Raw genomic sequence first — 16,505 nt, forward strand, 5'->3', positions numbered from 1 at the left:
TGTTGTTTTGGTTGCATGGTCAAATTGGTTTCAATGTAAAAAATGCTTCAATACAAAAGCTAGTTTGCTATAAAAAATTTTACTTTTGAAAACTCAAAAAAGTAAACCTGATGGATTCTGTGAACTGTTTTCACCAGATGAATAAGATGTACAAATTCTTCAGTTTTAAAAGATGAGCAATATCATCATGCTTCTCTTTCTTGGTGATTCCTCTCTCTCTCTCTCTCTCTCTCTCTCTCTCTCTCTCTCAGAGTAACTTGGGAATTTTTTTTGGCTGGTGCAGCATAAGCCTCAGGCTTCCTTGCACCATATAGCTAATAATTATAACGTATAATTGTGAAAAAATATGTATATTTAATTGTAAATATACTGCTATTAATTCATGTATATCTAACTGTAAGCATATGCCTTTAAGCAAAAGGCTCAAGCTAATGGGACTGCTGTGGCTCAGGGGAGAACTGAGGGGGGGGGCAGTTGCTCTCTGAATCACAGCCTTTTAAGATTCACTATTTGCTTGATCTTTGCAGAGCAGTCACGTATGGGACATGATACTGCCATAGGGGATGTCTTTGTATGTGCACGATGCAAAGAGTGTAAGGAAATCAGGCGACAACTCAGCGTTGTTATGGGCCTATATGAGAGCTTGAAGGACAGGGTGGATGCCCTCGAAGGAATACAAGTGAGGGGCCCATCAAGCTCTCAGCTGCCCACACCAATGCCAGAGCTTGCACTTGGTCATTGCGCAATACAGCAGCAACCCCCAAGGCAGAATGCGCTGGTACCAAAGGAACTAGTCGTTGTTGGTGACTCTATTGTCAGGGAAACGGGAACCATGCTTTGTAAAAAGGATAGGTGGAACAAGACCAGTGCATGTCTGCCAGGGGCAAAGTTTGATGACGTTGAAGAGCGGATATCATCTTTTAAGGGCACAAAAGGTGATATAGTTGTACACATTGGCACTAATGATATTAAGAGTAGGAGACCGACAGAATTACAAGTACAGATCACTGATGAAAAAAAACCGTGAATTAGGGTTAAATTTGAAAGTGTTTGCAATTCTGCCCAGACACGAAAGGAGGGAGCATACGATGAGAGCATTGTCAATCAATTCGGCCCAGAGGGATTGTGCAAGGCTCATGGGGTAGAATTTTTTTTCAGCCTGATCTGTGCTTTTTAACAGGAGAGACTGCTTCTACAGGGATGGGATACACTTAAATAGAAAGGGTGCAAGAATATTTGCTGATGCTATCGAGGCAGTGTTAGGTGGGTCGGAAAACTGCTAGATTGGGGGGATACAAGGACTAATAGATTAACAGTAGCCACTGGCAGAGGAGAAAGTGATTCTTGCACTGCTTCTATTGGAATGAGCAGCAGCCTGAAAAATAAGATGCAGGATATTACAGAGACTGCTGGGAATCATGCGGGTAAAAGTGAACACATGGGTTGTGTTAGGGTGGCTAAGAGGAAGAGCAGGTGCAATGTATACTTGCATGTACACCAATGCTAGGAGTGTAGTAAATAAATTTGATGAATTTCAGGTATTGCTCAAAACATCAAAGGCAGATATTGTTTGGATTTCAGAGACGTGGTGTCACACAGATAAAAGGAATGCAGAACTGGAATTTGGGGAGTACAATGTCTACAGAAAGGATAGACAGGATAGGAAGGGAGGAGGGGTTATGCTATTAGTTACGAAACACATAAAATCCAAGGAAGTGAAGCCAGTCGACATCGCTGGACAGTGCAGTGTCGAATCAGTTTGGTGTGACTTAAGCATTGGGAGATCAAAATTGAGAGTAGGAGTGTGCTATAGGCCTAATGACTCTGATGAGTATAATAAGAAACTGTAAGAGAAATAGAGTGGGCCAGAAAATCAGAGAGTCTTATAATGGGGGATTTTAATTTCCCAGATATTGACTGGAATTTGGGGGCTGGTCACTCACACACTAGCAAGGCTTTTGTGGATTTATTGGATGATTGTTTTCTACATCAGCATGTTTGGGAGGCAACTAGAGGGAGTAATACTCTTGATTTGATTATCAGTAGTGATTCTTCATGCATTAAGAATCTGCAGATAAATGAACCACTAGGTGGCAGCGATCACAGTGTTCTGAAGTGGGAGTTACTCAAAGAGGTAACTACCATTAGGGGCAAAGGGAAGGGGTATTGCTTTCGTAAAGGCGACTACGATGGACTGAGACAGTATTTAAATTCTATACAGTGGGATCAACTGATGATGTTACCAACAGCAAATTCAAAATGGGAAGCATTCAAAGAACTTATCTTGGAAGCTACTAGGCTTTACATACCAACTAAGAAATATTGTTCAAAGTTTAGGCCTAAATGGATGTCAGATGAACTAATGAGGAATATGGCAGAGAAGAAAAATGTATGGGATACATACAAATTAACACGTCACACAGAAGCCTATGATAGATACAAGTTTATGTGTAACCAAGTTACACAGGAGGTTAGGCAGGCGAAGGCAGATTACGAGAGATCCTTGGCAAGGGATGCGAAGAAAAACAGCAAAGAGTTCTTTACTTATGTAAACTCTACAAGGAAGGGGATGAATCAGATTGGTCCACTTGATATCGATGGGTCAACTGTTGATGACCCTGCTCAGGTAGCTAACAAAATAAATGAATATTTTGCATCGACATTCACACATGAGGAGTTATTCAGCGAGGGGAATACCAGAGGTGTATTCAACTCTAGCAGTAAGCTAGAGAATCTTGTAATAACTGAGAGTAAAGTGGAGGAGAAATTGTTGAAGATAAACACAAGAAAGGCACCTGGGGTGGATGGGATCTATCCAGTTATATTAAAGGAGGCAGCAAAGGAAGTAAGCAAACCCTTAGCCATAATTATGAGAGCTTCCTTGGACTCAGAGGAGGTACCCATGTACTGGAGATGTGCGAATGTGACCCCAATTCACAAGGGAGGATCAAAGGCTGACACAAGTAATTATAGACCTGTGAGCTTAACTTCTGTTCCCGAAAAATTAATGGAGGCACTGGTTAAAGAAGCACTGCAGGATCATCTAGACAAGACTTCAGTTATAGCTCGGACACAGCATGGTTTTGTTAAGGGGAAGTCGTGCTTGACCAATTTGATTGGATACTATGATGCAGTCACAAAAGAACTGGATGCAGGGAATAACTTTGATATTATATACTTGGATCTTAGAAAGGCTTTTGATACTGTTGCACATGGAAGACTGCTGCACAAATTGGAGCAGTGTGGCATTGGAGGCAAATTGCTGCTATGGATAAAGGGGTGGTTGAGGGGGAGAAGACAGAGAGTGGTAATTAATGGACACTGCTCATTGTAGACTAATGTTATTAGTGGAGTCCCTCAAGGTTCAGTATTGCGTCCTTTATTGTTTTCTGTAGTTATAAATGATATTGATGATGGTATATCAAGCTTAATGTCCAAGTTTGCAGATGATACGAAGGTTGGCAGGGTTGTCAAGGACACTACTGACACTATGCTGCTGCAACAGGATCTGGAAAGGTTGAGCAGATGGGCTGAGAGGTGGCAAATGAAGTTTAACATTGACAAATGTAAAGTACTACATATGGGAAACAGCAACCCTAGAGCAACGTATCAACTCTGTGGTACTACACTGACAGTGGTGGAGAATGAAAGGGACCTGGGGGTTGTTGTGCAGGCAGATATGAAGTTCTCTGAGCAGTGCAGGCAGACTGCAAGAGTAGCTCATGGTGTATTGTCAATGATATATAGGAATTTTTCTAGCAGGGATAAGGAGGTGATTATTCCCTTGTATAAGGCAATGGTCAGGCCACACCTAGAGTACTGTATACAGGCCTGGAGGCCTCATTTCAAGAAGGATGTAGAGCTGCTGGAACGAGTACAGAGAAGGGCAACAAGATTAGTGAATGGAACAGAGGGGTGCTCTTATGAAGAAAGGCTTAAGTTTTGCAAATTACATTGTCTGGAGACTAGGCACCAGCGAGGTGATCTGATAGAGGTGTACAAAGCCTTGAATGGTTTGAGCATGCTCAATGCTGATGGGATTCTTCCTCTTGCTCAGAATAATTACCTGAGAGGGCATAGATTCAGATTGAGGAAGGACCGATGTAGGATAGACGTGCGGAAATTTGCCTTTAGCCAGCGGGTGGTTGGTAGGTGGAACAGACTTCCATCCCTTGTCGTGGAAGTTGATAGCCAAAATAAGTTTCAGGCTCAGCTGGACAGGTATTTCGAACGAACAGAGGGGTGAAGTGGAAGTGGTTATTTTTTATTTATTAATTTTACTTTATTTATTTTTTTTTTGGCTGATGCTGCATAAGCTTGCTTTCTTGCATCAAATGCCTCTACTAATGCTAATGCTAAAGTCACATTGCCCTTACTGATGCAGTATGTTTTTATGGGAGGCTTTGACTATGTAACCAAAACAATCCATGTTGTTTTGGTTGCATGGTCAAATTGGTTTCAATGTAAAAAATGCTTCAATACAAAAGCTAGTTTGCTATAAAAAATTTTACTTTTGAAAACTCAAAAAAGTAAACCTGATGAATTCTGTGAACTGTTTTCACCAGATGAATAAGATGTATAAATTCTTCAGTTTTAAAAGATGAGCAATATCATCATGCTTCTCTTTCTTGGTGATTGCTCTCTCTCTCTCTCTCTCTCTCTCAGTGTAACTTGGGAATTTTTTTTTTTGCATCATAAGCCTCAGGCTTTCTTGCACCATATAGCTAATAATTATAATGTATAATTGTGAAAAAATATGTATATTTAATTGTGAATATACTGCTATTAATTCATGTATATCTAACTGTAAGCATATGCCTTTAATTCAAGTTTGGGATTTTATACCCAGCAGGTATAAAGCTGACCTTAAAATTTAGATGATTTTTAATGCTTCAGAGGTTGACTTATATGCCAGAATATATGATACTTCTTCAAATATCATGATTTCTTCCAGAATTCTTTTAACTCTTCTCATGATTACTGTCACTTAATTGTCACTTATCGCAAATTAAAAGGAAAAATCGCTTTTGATCTACAATGTCTAGAATGGGTTATCAGATTTTGCAATAATATCTTTATAAAATGAAATATGTGATAGCCTAGATCTGCACAGAATTATAGAATAAACAATTTTCACTGACCAAAGCCAGAAAAACAAGCGTTCTTTAAATTTAGTTAAAGTAATAATGAAGTTTTAAATTTTATTTGATTTCAGTTTTATATACAAATATCTTATTTATATAATTAATAAATATTTATTTTCTATTGAAGTTATGTTCTATATTTTTATATATATTATAATAAAATTTTTTGTATAGATTGATATAATAATATTTTGATTATAACAGTTATTTTCAATGATAAACAATTATAATTGTACTGTGTTTTCATTTAAGTATTTAACTAATTCACCAGAGTTTGAATGTGTTCAATTAGCAGGCTTCAAAATTCAAGAAAAGCAAAAAAGGTAACAAATCTTATTTTCTACACTGCTGTAAGAATACCATGCAAGCTTGGATGGGGCAACAAAAAAAGAAAAATATGTTAAAGAATGAAAAGTGGAGAACAAGACAGGTGATCCATAGAAAAGCAACTCAGAATGAAAAAAGAGAAAACATGAACTTTTATTTTCTTAAGAATAGCTGTTCGCCCCCCCCCCATCCCACAAAAAGGTAGATCATCCCAGTGTGGCTGTTTTGCTCCAGGGCCCAAGCTGGCTCTTTCTGCCTCTGTTTCTGCTGCAGAAAAATCCAACTAATGGTAAGGGATGCGGGACAATACATCTCTCTCTCTCTCTCTCTCTCTCTCTCTCTCTCTCTCCCCGAGACCTGCAAACAACTCCTCAACCAATCAAGATTGCTGCATTAGCATTAGTAGAGGCATATGATGCAAGAAAGCAAGCTTATGCAGCATCAGCCAAAGAAAAAACCACTCCTATTTCACCCCTCGGTTCATTCGAAATACCTGTCCAGCTGAGCCTTACATTTATTTAGGCTTTCAACTTCCACAACAAAAGATGGAAGTCTGTTCCACCAACCAACTACCCACTGTTTGGTGGAAGTCTGTTCCACCACCAACTACCCGCTGGCTAAAGGCAAATTTCCGCACATCTATCCTACATCTGTCTTTCCTCAATTTGAATTTATACCCTCTCAGGTGATAATTCTGAGCAAGAGGAAGAATCCCATCCAGATTGAGCATACTCAAACCATTCAAGGCTTTATCAGATCACCTCGCAGGTGCCTAGTCTCCAGACTGTAATTTGCAAAACTTAAACCTTTCTTCGTAAGAGCAACAGTTTGTTCCATTCACTAATCTTGTTGCCCTTCTCTGTACTCGTTCCAGCAGCTCTACATCCTTCTTGAAATGAGGCATCCAGACCTGTATACAGTACTCAAGGAGTGGCCTGACCATTGCCTTATACAAGGGGATAATCACCTCCTTATCCCTGCTAGAACAATTCCTGTATATCATTGACAAGACACCATGAGCTACTCTTGCAGCCCACCTACACTGCTCAGAAAACTTCATATCTGCCTGCACAATTACCCCCAGATCCCTTTCATTCTCTACCACTGTAAGTGTAGTACCACAGAGTTGATATGTTGCTCTGGGGTTACTGTTTCCCATATGTAGCACTTTACATTTGTCAATGTTAAACTTCATTTGCCACCTCTCAGCTCATCTGCCCAACCTTTCCAGATCCTGTTGTAGCAGCATAACATCAGTAGTGTCCTTAACAACCCTGCCAACCTTTGTATCATCTGCAAACTTGGACATTAAGCTTGATATACCATCATCAATATCGTTTATAAATACAGAAAACAACACTGCAGAAAACAACAATGGACCCAACACTGAACCCTGAGGGACTCCACTAATAACATTAGTCCACGATAAGCAGTGTCCATTGATTACCACTCTCTGTCTTCTCCCCCTCAACCATCCCTTTATCCATAACAGCAATTTGCCTCCAATGCCACACTGCTCCAATTTGTGCAGCAGTTTTCCATGTGCAACAGTATCAAAAGCCTTTCTAAGATCGAAATATATAATATCAAAGTTATTCCCCGCATCCAGTTCTTTTGTGACTGCATCATAGTGTCCAATCAAATTGGTCAGGCGAGACTTTCCCTTAACAAAACCATGCTGTGTCCGAGCTATAACTGAAGTCTTGTCTAGGTGATCCTGCAGTGCCTCCATTAATTTTCCTGGAACAGAAGTTAAACTCACAGGTCTATAACTACTTGTGTCAGCCTTTGATCCTCCTTTGTGAATTGGGGTCACATTTGCACATCTCCAGTCTATGGGTACCTCCCCTGAGTCCAAAGAAGCTCTCATAATTACGGCTAAGGGTTTGCTTACTTCCTTTGCTGCCTCCTTTAATATAACTGGATAGATCCCATCCACCCCGGGTGACTTTTTTATGTTTATCCCCAACAATTTCTCCTCCACTTTCCTCTCAGTTATTACAAAATCATCTAGCTCCCAGCCAGAGTTTACTTATCCTCCAGCATTCCTCTTCCTGAATAACTCCTCATGTGTGAATGCAGATGAAAAATACTCGTTTAGTTTGTTAGCCACCTGAGCAGGATCCTCAACTGTTGAACCATCAATACCCAGTGGACCAATCTGATTCATCCCTTTCCTTCTAGAGTTTACATAGGAAAAGAACTATTTTTTGTTTTTCTTTGCATCCTTTGCCAAAGATTTTTCATAATCTGCCTTTGCCTGCCTAATCTCCTTTGTGACTTGGTTACAGACCAGCTTATATCTATCATAGGCTTCCGTGTCACCGATTAATTTATGTATCCGATGCATTTTCTTCTCTGCCATGTCTCATTAGTTCATCTAACATCTATTTAGGCCTAAACATTGAACAATATTTCTTAGTTGGTATGTAAAGCTTAGTAGCTTCCAAGATAAGTTCTTTGAATGCTTCCCATTTTGAATTTGCTGTTGGTAACATCATCAGTTGGTCCCACTGTATAGAATTTAAATACTATCTCAGACCATTGTTGCCTTTACGAAAGCAAAAACTCTTCCCTTTACCCCTGATGGTGGTTACCTCTTTGAGTAAATCCCACTTCAGCACACTGTGATCACTGCCACCTAGTGGTTCCTTTATCTGCAGATTCTTAATGCATGAAGAATCTCTACTGATAATAAGATCAAGAGTATTACTCCTTCTAGTTGCCTCTCGAACATGCTGATGTAGATAATGCCCTTCATATATATAATTCATAAAGGAATTTATTTATGCATGGGTAATGCACACACATTATTTCTACTATCAAGGTAGTTTTAATGTATCATTTGATTATATCTCATATTGTGAATATCTTCACAACTCGTTGTGAAGATATTCACAACTCAACATTTGTATAATTCAGTGAATTATATATATGAACTGTTGGTACATAAAGTGCACCAAAACAAAATAATAGGTGTATGGATGAAATATCTAGTTGTCTGATAATTTTTTATTCTATCATAATGTCTGCAACAAAAGAAATAGAGCAGTACTGTCACTAGTATGAAGCTATACTAATTGTTTGTTTGTTGTTTTTATGCGAAAAATGTTACCACTTAAGCATCCAGGATTACACATAAATCATACCAAGGTACAAAGTGCAGCAGTCCATTAGCAAAGACTAAAGATAATGGTGAACTATAACCATTAGCAAACACCACAGATGGTTTTTGGAGGGGAAGGGGTTACTCTGGGTATGAGAATTAATGTTGTGGAAAAGGAATAAGAAGTTTGCCTTGCCTGAATTGCCTTGCCCCCATCCCCAGATATTTTTGGGATTTTTCCAGGGAACATTTTGCCTAGTTAAACACTAGGGTAGATACAAATTACACCAGGCTACAAGGTTTAGTATGAGCTAGTCCTTGGAGGAGACTAAGCCCAAATTGAAAAGAGCCAAAATTCAAATAATGCCCTCACCCCCAAGTCCCAGTAAGGAGACCAGCTATCCTGAACCTATAAACCCCTAAACTCTAGGACTAGCCCTGAGTATAGTATTCTGTTTCAAAACCAAAATGTAATAGTGAACTACCACCTTTGGAAGACATTCAGTGATACTGAGTCAAACCAGATCAAATGTGCTTTTCTATATGATAATAATTATGTGAATTTAAAGTGCATACTGCTTTTTTTTTTCATTATTATAAAATAATTCATCAAAATACTGGGAGACTATAAACTAAACAAATACCACTCTCAAGGAGATTTTAAATATGTACTGATTATATTGCTAATAATTTTTTTTTAAAAATGTCAAACCTGCACCACTTTTTGTGAATAATGAGTAAATAAAATTCAAATGAAGCTAAAATAGGGTTGAACAATTTGTAATGCGGCCAAATTTGTTAAATTTGTAATGTAACATGGATATGATGTGTTAAAATTAAAAGGTCTAAAAACCATCTAAACCAATAACTTTTCACTGAATGTACAACAAAAGAACTTGATAAGGAGGGCAGGGTTGAATCAGACTGCTTTCAAGTATCATAACTTTAACTCATTGTATCCATATATTTCATTAAAAATTGTTCCACCATGTTTTGGCTCATTTATATCATCAAGCGATTCATTCATTTTACTTCAATCAATTCACAATACCTCCCAGGAGCATGTCGTGAAGGTTTGTTATTTTTAAAATATATTAGTTTCATTAAGCTAGGCATTCTCAACAGGGGTGATAATGGCCCCAAGGGGCAAAAAATAATGGGTATTACAATGGCTTGTGGCCCTCAAGTTTTCTTTTCCCCTGAGACAATTGATTTTTAACGTATGGGTATATTATATCAGGAGTGAGCAAGAAATTTTGATAAGAGGAAGATAGTGGGCATGATTTAACCTGATTCAACCACCTTTGCTTTTCGTAGGCATTAAATGCCTAAGTGCTTTCAGATGTAATGTCTCTGCAATCCTTGACGTTTATGCCTCTGACAGCTGTGACCTTGGCGTCGGCATGGTGTATTTATTTATTCTTTTGTTTCATTGGTCAATATATGAGGCATGGATGTGATGAGGAAATGTTTCAGTCTACTGTAGTAGACAAACTGTTTCTACTTTCTAAGCAACAATTAGTATTGATTTATTGTTTCCATGTGGAAGTTGTTTATTCTTGATCCACAGTGCTTTTGTGAATGACATGGGCTATGAAAGTTAAATAAAAATAGTTTATATTTTATTATTTAATTCTTTGTAGTTATTCAACCCATCATCAATCATGTGAAGTTCTGGAAAGAAAAAGTGTCGACAGTATCTGGATGCACATCTAGCTTATGGTTTTATTGAAAGCCCATTCGACTCGAGACAGCCTATGCGTCTTATGTGTAATAGTTCTTTTTCAAATGAGGCTATGAAACCATCAAGACTTTTAGATTACTTAAAGAGGAAACATCCTGATAAAGATGGTAAACATATGCAATATTTTAAAATTTTAAAACAGAATTTTGAGCAACGTAACACTCTTACTTCCTTATTTAAGAACACGCAAACAAATGATGATGGAATTATTGCATCTTATAAAATTGCAGAAATCATTGCAAAAATTGGTACGAGCACCATACAGTTGCTGGGACTGTTATACAACACGCATTAGAGATTTCAACAGTGATGCATCAAAATTCTTCTAGTATTTTAAAAGCATTGCCATTGAGCAACAATTCAATTCAAAGATGAATCAATGATGTCAGCTAACATTGAAATGCAGCTAAATGACAAACTAAAAACGAGAAAATTATCTATTCAGATTGATGGATCCACAGTTGCTGACAATAAGGCCTTTCTAATGGCATGTTCTTTATTTCAATCATAATTGTAAATTGCAAGATGTTCTTTGTAAAATCTATAGAAATTGACTGTACTGGAGCATCCATTTTTGCTGCTGTAAAAACAAGTGCCACTAGAAAATTAGGTATCCTGTTCCACTGATGGTACTCCATGGTAATAGTAATAGTATTAGCGGCATGTGATGCAAGAAAGCAAGTGTATGAGCTTATGTAGCATCAGCCAAAAAATAAATAAATAAATAAAATAAATAAAAAAATAAAATAAAATAAAATAAATAAAAAAAAAATATTCACAAAACCATTCCCTCTAAAAGTTTGTCCAGTTCCTCCTTGAATTTATTTGATCTATCAACTTCCACAGCGAGAGATGGAAGTTTGTTCCAGAAATTAACCACCCGCTGGCTAAAGGCAAATTTCTGCACATCTATTCTACAACTGTCTTTCCTCAATTTGAATTTATGCCTCCTTAGGTTTTTAATCTGAGCAAGTGGAAGAATCCCATCAGAATTCAGCGTGCTCAACACATTCAAGGCCTTATACACCTCAATCAGATCACTTTGCAGGTGCCTAGTCTCCAGCCACTGCGATCTGCAGAACATAAGCCTCTCTTGGTAAGAGGATCCCTTCATTCCCCTCACCAATCTTGTTGCCCTTCTCTGTACACGCTCAAGCAAATCTACATCCTTCCTAAAATGAGACCTCCAGGCCTGTATGCAGTATTCAAGGCATGGCCTGACCACTGCCTTATACAAAGGAATAATCACCTCCTTTTCCCTGCTAGCAAAATTCCTGTATATCATTGACAAAACCCCATAGGCTGTATTGGCAGCCTGTTCGCATTGCTCAGAAAACTTTACATCTGACTGCACAATTACTCCCAGGTCTCTTTCATTTTCTACCACTCTAAATGTAGTACCACACAGTTGGTACATTCCTCTGAAGTTACTTCTACCCATATGCAGTACTTTGCATTTGTCAATTTCAATCTTTCTGTCATACCTGGAGGCTTGACATCCCAGCTCCAACCTACACTTGATGTCAGCATTAACAAACCCTTCAAAGCTGACATGAGAGACGAATGGAACCAATGGATGAAGTCTTCTGGGGACAATTTGACACCAGCAGGAAGAGAGAAGAAAACCAACTACAGGAGAAGTTTGTACCTGGGTGAAAAGATCCTGGGATACCAAGATTGAGATCGTTGTTAAGTCATTTAAGAAGTGTGGCATTTCAAATGCCATATATGGAACTGAGGACAAGGCAATATATGAAGACAGTGATTCGTCATCAGACACAGATGAGGACAAACTAATGGATGGGAGGTTTGACAGTGATGAGTTGTATGAATTTTATGATGAATAAAACTTGAGTTCAATAACTTTATGTAATACATTTTTTTTCAAATTTCGGGCCCCAAAATTAAGGTGCATCTTATACATGGGGAAATACGGTATATGGCTCGGAATTTTTGAAAACAATGAAGCATCACTTCAACTTCAAGGGAAATTAATTATGGTGATAGACTGCAAACACATATTAAAAGCCTTCAATGAAAATCTGGAAATATTTGAAAGCAATTTAATGAGAAAACAATTTCATAGTATGCAAGAGTTAGCTGAAATCAATGAATCTCTCACCGAGAATGATCTTAAGAATTATTCAGATCATTTGTGTTCTTTAAATGGTGAAATGAAAAAGATTTTTAGATTTATTTTCTTTTGAAGTGGAGCCATGGATGTTACATATAATCACATCCATTTGGATGTGATTTTGGGTCTCCTAGTGAAGGCATTCAAGAACTCGTTGAATTAAAATGTAATGAAAAATGCAAATATAAATTCAAAAAAGGTGGAATGGCTGAGTTGTGGGGATCAAAAACAACTAAACTTCTTTATCCAACAATGTGGTGTGAAATGGCCCAAGTACTTCTTTGTTTTCCAACGTCTTATATGGCTGAAAATGGTATTAGTTCAGTAAATAAAATATTAACAAAGGAAAGAAACAGAATTGATATATGTTCAAGAGGAGACAGAATTAAACTTACTAACATTATACTGAACATTGAACCTTTAGCTAAGAAGCATCAGGCTCAGGGATCCCATTGAATAAAGAGAGTAACTATAAAGTATTTTCTTGTTTAAAATTTCATGGGGGGGGTGATTAGGGAAAAAACTGTCTAAAAAAGCCCTTTAGGGAGCAATAATTTAAAAAAGGTTGAGAAACATTGCCTTAAGCAACAGACATTTTAAAAGTTTCAATGATAATATCCAAGTGGTCGAACAGAGAAGTACAGCAGCACATGCATTTGATTTGCACATGGTGATTCAAATCCATATAACTGCTAAATAAGGTTGACAATTGTATTCCTGTCAACATTAGCTGTAAACTTCTCTGATCGTCATATTAGTCCAGTCATATACTGGAGTATAAACCAAACATTTTTTTTTTTTATTTGTATGCCAATTTTATGTAAACACTTCTGCTTATTTAGTTTATAGTTCAAAGCACATCATCTCTTACTGCTGGAATGTGGTGCTTTGTAATGAAAAAAAAAAAAAAAGCCAAGTCAATTACCCCAGGGGCTCACATCTGGTGAGTATGGGATTGGCAAACACAGGGTTCTGAGCTGGATATCATCATTCTTCTCTTTCTTGGTGATTCCTTTCTACTTCTGACACTCACTCACTCACTCACTCTCTCTCTCTCTCTCTCTCTCTCAGGGTAACTTGGGAATTTTTTTATTTGGCTGGTGCAGCATAAGCCTCAGGCTTCCTTGCACCATATGGCTAATAATAATAATAATAATAACATATCTTTCCAGTGACCAGTAATGCATTATGCAATACTGGTCACTTAAATGAAATTCTGTTATTTCACTTCAGGAGTGCATCATTATCCATGCTATTATTCTGATGAAGAGAAAATACTGTTATTTAGTGCTGAGCTTTTTCTAGTGATTTTTGTCACGTTCATAGTGAAATAATTATTCATAACTATTGTTACCATCCATGGCTTGAAACAGAAAATTTTAAAAAATAGAATGCTTGTCAGGATAACGTGCAGAAGGCTACTAATGCATATACTGTACATCACATTACCAATACATATGACAAACCAAAATGACATTCTGATGTCAATTCCAAAACCCTGGTAATGTCATTATTTTAATATTATGAAGTTAAACAATTTCTTACCTTTTAATTCTGAAAAGCATGTAGTCAGCTTGCCTTCATAAAAAAAATAAAAAATTGGGGATGCCCATTACTGAGCCAAGGTGATATGGTAAATTTTATGAAATTTAATTTAAAAAAGCAATGAAAAAATTATACATTTATATGAATCACCTTAAGTCTTGCTACTCTGGAGAGGTATTGGTGCTAGGAGTGGAAAGGTTCCTGGCAATTTTTTAATATTGGACCTCTCCTCTCAACTATATAAAATATGCCTGAGTGATTTGGGTGGACAATTTTGCTACACTGTTATTATTACTAGCCACATGGTGCAAGGAAGCCCGAGGCTTATGCTGCACCAGCCAAAAAAACTAAAAAAATTTCTGAACTACCCCAAGAGAGAGAGGGAGAGAAATAAAAGGGAATCACCAAGGAAGAGAAGCATGATGATATCCAGCTCAGGACCCTGGGTGTGCCAAGCCTGCACTTACCAGATGTGAGCCCCTGGGGTTATTATTATTAACCACTACACTATATTTGTGTATTGTTGTGCAAGGTTTTAATATGGTAAAACAGTTAATATATTTCTTGTTAATGACAAACCGGCTGGTGAGTGTGTGCATGTACACTGCTCTCCTGTGGCTTGCAAACATTGAATTGGATTATGGGTGGAGGGGAGGATTGAGGCACAAACTCTCCCATGGCCTTTAAATGTGGAGGAAATGTTACCATTTCTAGACTCTGCTAGTTCTAAATATATATATATATATATATTGTGTTCTTACTGAAGACTATAAAAATGATATTTAGTAAAGTTTACTGTAATAAGTCAAGGTCAGGTGCAATGTTACATATAGATACCATATAATAAAGTTGACTAATATTCTGATTTATTCAGATACAGCTAGTATTTCTGATGCCCTTGCACTATATTTATACATAGTTGTCTAATATATATGTATATATATATTTTTTTTTTTTTTTTTGTCTGTACTCCACTAAAAATCAAAAGTCGGCGCCAATGAGTTTGATAATCAATTCCCCGCTACAAAAAAGTCCTGGCACCATTACTGCAAGTCATAAAAAAAAATAAATAAATAAAAAAAATTAGGTTGTGATTTTTCGCCAATTAATTCTTTCTGATAATACACACAGAAAATAATCCTAATCTGGTGTCCCCCCCCGCACTCTTTCTTACCGTACCTACGCTTTCAAACGCCTATTAGTTAACACAGACCTGTACAGACATAATACGCAACAGGGTAATATGGTCTAAGGCACAGAGAAGTAAGATACTATTCTGTGGTCTAAGGAGCTAATGCTCCTAAAAACCAATGACTAGAGTCAACAAGTTATCACTTGTTTCACTGTAATTATAACACGCTGAAGTGTTTAAATTTTTTTTTTTTTTTTGTTTAATTTACATTCAACTGTAGCCTAATAAAATTACATACAACCTGATTAAAAGAAACAACAATCACATCCCCAATCATCATATAAGATGATACTGCTTCCATATGGACAGCGAAAACTGACTGATATGGCTGAAAAGCGTATTACTCGTATCACTGAATTTTTGGTATCTGTACCAATCATTTTATCTATGTATCATTTTATCTATAAAATGCGTAATAAATGAAGTTTCCATTAAACATATTATAATTTGCACCCATTCATCTGATATAGAATTATTTCAGGTTTTGTCGTTTCAAAAAAAGAAAGAGACACGGAATATACTGTATATCAATGTAAAAAATAGCAGAGAAACCCTACATTCCTTCGTTTTTCTAAGACTAAAAAAAAAAAAAAAAAAGTCCTTTTACAGAGTATCTGTTAGCTCATACATTATATGGCTGCGATTATTGATTTAGGAACTACCTTCAAATGAACAACATCCCCACAACGATAAGTTCAACATTTCGAAAGGTATACCAATGCATGAGAAAGCGATAGACATCAGACGTAGTGAGCAGACCACAGAGTAGAAAGATACTACTTTGTGCATCAGATAGCCTGTACAGACATATTATCCACGGAACTCATTACGTGAAGTCAATCAGGTTAATATTTCTATAGTTAATTAAATATATTTGTGTTAGTCGTGTGTTATGGTTCTCTACTCTGTGGTGATCGGTATTTTAAACGAATATTATCTCGAAAATGTTTTCAAATTTCACTAAAAAAATAAATAACGGGGTAGGTAAAAAAAAAAAAGAGATATTTGTTGCAGTAGCTGACAATGAAATACCACTGTCATGACCCTAGCAATGAAATAGGTCGCTTGAGTCAAGAGGGCGAGACAAAAATTACCGGCTCAAAAAACTAAATACAAAGATGACACAATTGCCAAATCGTAACTATGAACTGGCACAGAATAGGAGTAAAAAAAAAAAAAAAAAAAAAATCATTATACTCAATACATATTTTAATATATAAATGGGTTTTTAATGTAACTCTTTAAAAGAAAAGTTTAAAGAGCCACATAGAAAAGAAGTAAACAATAGATGAAATGGTTTCGGTGAAATCAAG

The 16,505-nt window shown here is 37.0% G+C and overlaps 1 protein-coding gene across 8 annotated transcripts in view; it reads right to left on the bottom strand.

Moving 5' to 3' along the window:
* The window catches only part of LOC150091129 (apicoplast pyruvate carrier 1-like), a 245,677-nt gene that overhangs the window by 220,625 nt on the left and 8,547 nt on the right, over nt 1–16,505 (bottom strand). For 3 of the 8 annotated variants that reach the window (XM_090382137.1, XM_090382127.1, XM_090382093.1), the window contains exon 1: nt 15,909–16,057. The exons of 1 other annotated variant lie outside the window; for it this stretch is intronic. The gene's annotated coding sequence lies outside the window, so the exon portion shown is untranslated. Of the gene's footprint in view, nt 1–15,213; nt 15,233–15,430; nt 15,514–15,854; nt 16,058–16,505 lie in introns of those variants that run through there. 4 more of the 8 variants (XM_090382118.1, XM_090382084.1, XM_090382101.1 and 1 more) reach the window with 3 other exon arrangements.

The sequence above is a fragment of the Mastigoproctus giganteus genome, chromosome 1 (genome assembly GCF_048544385.1).
Source record: "Mastigoproctus giganteus isolate SK-2022 chromosome 1, ASM4854438v1, whole genome shotgun sequence".
Taxonomy (NCBI): Eukaryota; Metazoa; Arthropoda; class Arachnida; order Uropygi; family Thelyphonidae; genus Mastigoproctus; species Mastigoproctus giganteus.